This window comes from Triticum dicoccoides, chromosome 1B (assembly GCF_002162155.2).
Source record: "Triticum dicoccoides isolate Atlit2015 ecotype Zavitan chromosome 1B, WEW_v2.0, whole genome shotgun sequence".
Taxonomy (NCBI): domain Eukaryota; kingdom Viridiplantae; phylum Streptophyta; class Magnoliopsida; order Poales; family Poaceae; genus Triticum; species Triticum dicoccoides.
This window is the reverse complement of record NC_041381.1, coordinates 611742164-611747833: the sequence shown is the minus strand read 5'-3', so window position 1 is coordinate 611747833 and position 5670 is coordinate 611742164. Positions and strand designations below refer to the sequence as shown.

Here is a 5670-nt window from a genome sequence, read left to right as displayed (position 1 = left end):
GACCTGTTGCGAGGTCTACAGCCGGCGGGGACGACCAACGGTGCCGAAAACTACTCGCGGAGAGGGAGTATTTTTGGGGGATCTCGTGATGGAAGAAGACGAAGTCAACGAGGGCGTGGGCCAGCTGGCAAAACAGACGATCGAGGATGCGCTAATCGCGCGGCTGTGGTGCGACCGATCCAAATTTGGGCCGGCGCACCGGCGCCTATCAGTGCCCAATTTTAATAGTAACAACAATAGGTCAAAAATACATATCTGAACAGAGAAGTCTGCAACGTTGTGGTTGCAAGGATGCCTACTTGATATACTGTAGCAGACAATAGATAGTCCGTTTGTTTCGGCTACTTAAGTAAAGACGATTTTATATATCATGTTGACTTAAGGTGACCTTTTTTTAATGGAACACTTGTATTCCATTACGAGTTTACGACACGGCCTGGTCGCCCGTCACAACACTGATTACATCATTGGGGTAATCGGTGAACCACTCACAGTACCCACTATCAGCTAAACTTGCACCTAAGGACGCCAGCACATGTGCTGGTCCATTACACTGTCTCGGCACATACACCACATGAGCCACATGAGCCTCAATGAAATGGGTCCTAAGTCTGAACCTGATATCACTAAACAAAACACCCAGTTGGGCCAACACATAGTCGTTTGAGTTCATTGAACATATAAAGGATGAGGGAATGCGGCCAACTAGCGGCTGTGGCCACGTCTCCTTTTTTTCGCGGGTTACTGAAGCAGCGCTTGGAGAGATGAGTCCCGAGCGCCCCCATCTTCCCTCCTCTCTCTTTTCCACTTTCCCCTCGCCTCCGCCTCCGCCATCGCCTCCTCCCCTCTCCTCCCTCTCTCTCGTCTCCTCCCTCTCAACCCTAGCCGTCACCACCCAGTACCCACCCTCTGCTGCTCCACCGCGCACCCACCTCCCCTTGGATCAGGTGCAGGCCGGCCGGTGCGCGCAGGCGGCGGCGCTCCACTCGAGGGCAAAGGGAGGCAACGGCGGCGGTGGCCGCCGTGGACACCCGCGGCTATGGTGAGCCCCTGCGCCACCGCCCTCTCTCCTCTCCTCCCCTACTCCCTCACCCATCTCTCTCCCACGCAGACGAACCCCGCTGCTAGGAGGCCACCATGGAGGCCCGTCCCGAGCTCGGCTCGCCGCTCCTCCGGTGACCCTCGTTGTGCCTGGATCCGGGTCGGGCGGATCTGACGATTCCCCGACGCGCAGGCGGGCCGGCATGCGGCCCTAGGCGGAGGAGCCCTCCCATGGCGCCGACGGCTCTGGAGATGAGGGCTGCACAGAGGAAGAGGAGCACCAGCAGCTCGAAGAGGAGCACCAGCAGCTCGAGGTTGTTAAGTGTTTGCCTCTACCTCCTGCTCCTGCCCCCCTCCCCCTCTCTTACTCACGTTATTGGCCCCTAATTTGTTATTTTCCTGAACATGGCATGTGCAGATCTGAGAAAGAAAAGATGAAGAACAAATATGTGATTCTAAATGCTGGCATTTATCCATATGATATATGGTTTTTAGTTTTGATTAGATTTAGAGTGTGAAATTTGTACTGTCTTGCAGTGATGCATGATGTTGGGTAGTTTCCATTTTTTTTACAATTTCAATTATCCCTTTAATTCGTAGGAGAATAAATAGCTCTTGGTTTGGTATCAGCTGTTGGTTTACATTTGATTATGTAAGAAGTGTTCTATAGCCGTACAAACCTTGACGAAGCACCTCTAGCAAGAGCTTATCCATTTTCATATTTCTGGCATGTGATTGATGGCATTACTATAACCAAAGCAATACTGAATATTAGTTTTCTTCCACGGATACTTCGAAGGCTTTCAATGAGGATGCTTTTGTCAGTATGTCTCTTTTTATGGGTGAGTTTGTCACGTTTGAAAAGGTTTTGATTGATTACCTCAAATGCTTTATTTGTCCATTGCAATTCCAAGAATGGCAGCAAAGTGTTCATGTAGCCAATATTCCTACTTTTTGTCATTTTTTCTTGCTTAGTTGGAAACTTGGAACAGCCAACAAAACACTCCTTCACCCTTGCCATGACTTAGAATATGAAGTGATGTTGGCGGGTTGGATCATGAGGGTTGAGAATGGAGAATAGTTTAAGAACAGTAGATGCTGAACTTTTCACTATCTGAATATGAGGTAGCAATCATTTCACGGTTGACATTTTCAGGTCTATAACGGGATCTTGAGGAAATCAGATAATGCATTTTGGTTGTATCAACTATACTGAATCTGCAAAGCCTTTTTTGTGTGCAGAGAAATTCACCCTCTGCATTAGTTGCAAAAGATGCTGATTTTGATCATAACAATTATAGTTGTTCAAGCAGTAGCAGATTTGGCAACCTCACAGTCATCTCATTCAGAATTCACGTCCTATCCTCAACGGAGCTTAAGATGCTGATTTTGATCATAACAATTATAGTTGTTCAAGCAGTAGCAGATTTGGCAACCTCACAGTCATCTCATTCAGAATTCGCGTCCTATCCTTAACGGTTAGCTTATTAACACGTTGTGGGCACTTCATTTGGCATCGTCTTTCAGGTGATTGCTCTAACCATTGTTTTGCTCTGTTTGTGTTGTTGATTACCAGCCTGATGTTTAGCGAAATGGATGCATGTGTAGGCTAAATTCTTGGAAACCGGGGAGACGGTGGCCATTAAGAAGGTACTGCAGGACCGACGGTCCAAGAACCGGGAGCTGCAGCTTATGCATTTGATTAACCATTCCAATGTTGTTCTCCCTCAAGCACTGCTTCTTCTCAACCACAAGTAGAGATGAGCTGTTTCTGAACCTTGTCATGGAGTATGTCCTGGAGACACTCTACCGTATGCTTAAGAACTACAGTAATGCCAAACAAGGGATGCCACTTATCTACGTCAAGCTTTACACCTATCAGGTTTTTGAATCGCCAGTGAATAAATGTGAAATGTGTGCCTGCCATTGTGCAACTATTCTAAGTCAATTCTACATTGGTGGCGGCTATTTAGGGGGCTTGCGTATATTCATACTGTTCCTGGAGTCTGCCACAGGGATGTGAAGTGACAAAATGTTTGGTATGTATTAGTGAATACTTTCTGTGTGCATCACTTATGCAGAGGCCAGGGTCATCCCCTTTCTGAAGAAAATGTATTAGTGAACACTGTACATATTTGCTCGGTTATCATGTATGGCTTTTCATGCTTGCTTTTGAACTTGCCTTCACTTGCTTCCTTATATAGGTGGGCAGGGCCTTTTGATGTGAATCATGTTCGGTATTCTTGTTCAGGTCTTGCTGTTCGTGGCCATTACACTGCACACCATCAGGCAAAATAAGGTATGTGCTCAAAGGTTGTAGCTTGGCTAGGCTATTTCTAATTTCTCAGATTTAGGATCATGTGTGTAGTATAAAGTAAACCATGCTTCGTCAACTGAATATGTGTATGCATGTATAGGCAACGAAGGCATACAAGTATATCGCAAGGTCAATGCTATATGTGTATGTATGTATGGATGGATAGGTGCTACTGAAGTGAGATTCCGAGAAAATCTGCATACAAGTATATCGCAAGGTCAATGCTATATTATTCTTGCCTGTTTTTCCTTAAGATGCTACACTAGACTGCAGTTTTTGTTGTCACTACAACGATGTATTTTTCGATTCCATCTGCTGTCGACACAATGCACAGAGGGTTCAACAACTGAATATTGTTATGATAACACATGTTTAGTTGGTGTGTGGTTTGTCAGATAAAATGCATGTTTCTCAGGAGACAAAGACTGCAGTTAATTCCGAAGGAGAATAGCAACCTTTGCTTCTGCTAGGTACGTACTTAAATTTATTGATATTCAACTATTTTTGCTGTTTCGATTTAGTTCCATCCAAGGCTACCAGTTAGCTATAAGTACTTCCAAATAGTGATCACTCAATCTTCCGTAGCATGTATATACTGATGGTAGTTTCTTCCACTGAATATGTGAACTTGGAGAAGACTCACTATGAAGGTCTCCTGACAACTAAAGTTTTACCTGCTATTAAAACGGCCGAACAGTAGCTTCGACAGATTTTTGTTGAACTATGATTGTTTCTGTATGCTTCTTCTCTAATAGAAAATTGTGTTCTGTTGTAGTTACAGTCAGTGGGGGCCTGAAAATTCACATCACCAAAAGAATTGTAGAATTTGATAAGAGAACAGTTTCTTAATAAGTAAATAAGACACAAATACAGTGTGTAACATTCTGATGAGTGAACCTGCTGCAAGAGGCAATAAAAGTGATGATGCTTGATTTTATTAATTGTCAGGATGAAATATAAAGTAGTAAGATAAGTGTGAGCGTTCACCTAATTTGTTTTTTACCTATTAAATGGCCGTTGGTGACGTACTGTCAACTTGGTACATTCAACATGCGTGTTCAGGTTTTAGGATGAAATTTAATCCAAGATCATTACTTCATGTTTTCCTATGTATATGTTGGCATCTTTGACTTTGATATGTTCATTGCACTCTATTGGGCCTGCTTTTGTCCCAAGTACATTGCCGTGTAGTCGTGTGAAAAAACATTGGGCTTGCGGTGAAAGAAGTTCTAGAGAAATACTGGCCTTTTGAAGCAACAATTGACATGGCTGTACATACAAGTTTCTTTCTTGGATGTCTATCATCTGTTTTTCTGCTAGCTTTGATTTCTCTTTTTGGTCAGTTGAAACGGTTAGTCTTGATAGGTCTGACCACTTATATTGTTTTGAAGGTTCAATGAGCATATGGTAAAGGAAGGTATCAGTGGATTCACCAACGTAGATTACAAGAGTAAAGGTTTATCTAATGAGGCCTTGTCGCGGCGCTGCAAGTGTTGCCCCCTCCTCCCCAAGGGCAAGGTGAAGGAAGGTGCCTGTGTGCTTCTTCTGCAGCTCGCAGCGAGGATTGCTGTGTCCAACCTGCACAAAAATGCAAAGAAGTCTTTCTCGGAGATGTAAGCCACTGCGCATGTATCTGCCATGATTCCCTTCGGTTGGATTTCGTGGATTTGGGTGCTGAAAAATTATGGGTTATGGATGCAGGATTAAGGACATGTACCTGCACTACAATGAGAGATATGGGCTTCTTTGTGGCTTCCAAACTTGAAATGTTTGTTTGGAAGTTAGGTTAGTTTTTTGTTGTTGATTCACAGCTTCTCACATATACTGTCCTCTTAGACCTTTAGATTTCCAAAGAAACTAAATGAAGATACGGTGGTATGGTCTCAATAGTACAACTTAAAGCCTTCGCTTTATATTTTCTCTGAAATTTGCTCTTGAAGAATCATGTATCTATGTTAGATCCGGTGAGAAAAGGCGGCTTCCAAGTAGAGGATGCGGGAGTGTTGGCCACATTTGGTTTTCGATTTGGGTGTCTAACTATTCTCACAATACTTGGCTCTCCCTTGGCCTTTGCGCCATTGACGCAACGAGTCATCTAGTTTCTTGCTTAAGGACCATAGAATCAGTTTCAAAAATGACGCGCCCAACTCCTAACCTATCCGCCAGAGTCACTGCCCTGGAAAGAGCAACAACTCTTGTAGGGCGATGTGCAGATCATGCTGGGCTCTAGCCGCTACAAAACAAATGTCTTGAGTGTCATCTCTGCAGATTAGGCCCCAGCCTCCAACTCCTCTTTGTTCACCAAACACAAC

The 5670-nt window shown here is 44.3% G+C and overlaps 1 long non-coding RNA gene across 9 annotated transcripts; it reads left to right on the top strand.

Annotated features, from left to right (window-relative positions):
- The first annotated feature begins 781 nt into the window (after positions 1-781).
- On the top strand, positions 782-5368 carry LOC119349111. 9 transcript variants are annotated; one of them, XR_005169247.1, is made up of 10 exons: positions 784-1042; positions 1112-1355; positions 2198-2568; positions 2650-2923; positions 3015-3080; positions 3246-3340; positions 3459-3575; positions 3754-3828; positions 4750-4971; positions 5060-5368. It is a non-coding gene; the product is annotated as an uncharacterized LOC119349111 (long non-coding RNA). The 9 variants fall into 9 exon arrangements; XR_005169251.1 differs by having other exon boundaries at positions 782-1042; positions 2284-2568; positions 4750-5368; XR_005169249.1 differs by having other exon boundaries at positions 782-1042; positions 2198-2519; positions 2618-2923; positions 4750-5368.
- The last annotated feature ends 302 nt before the right edge of the window (positions 5369-5670 follow it).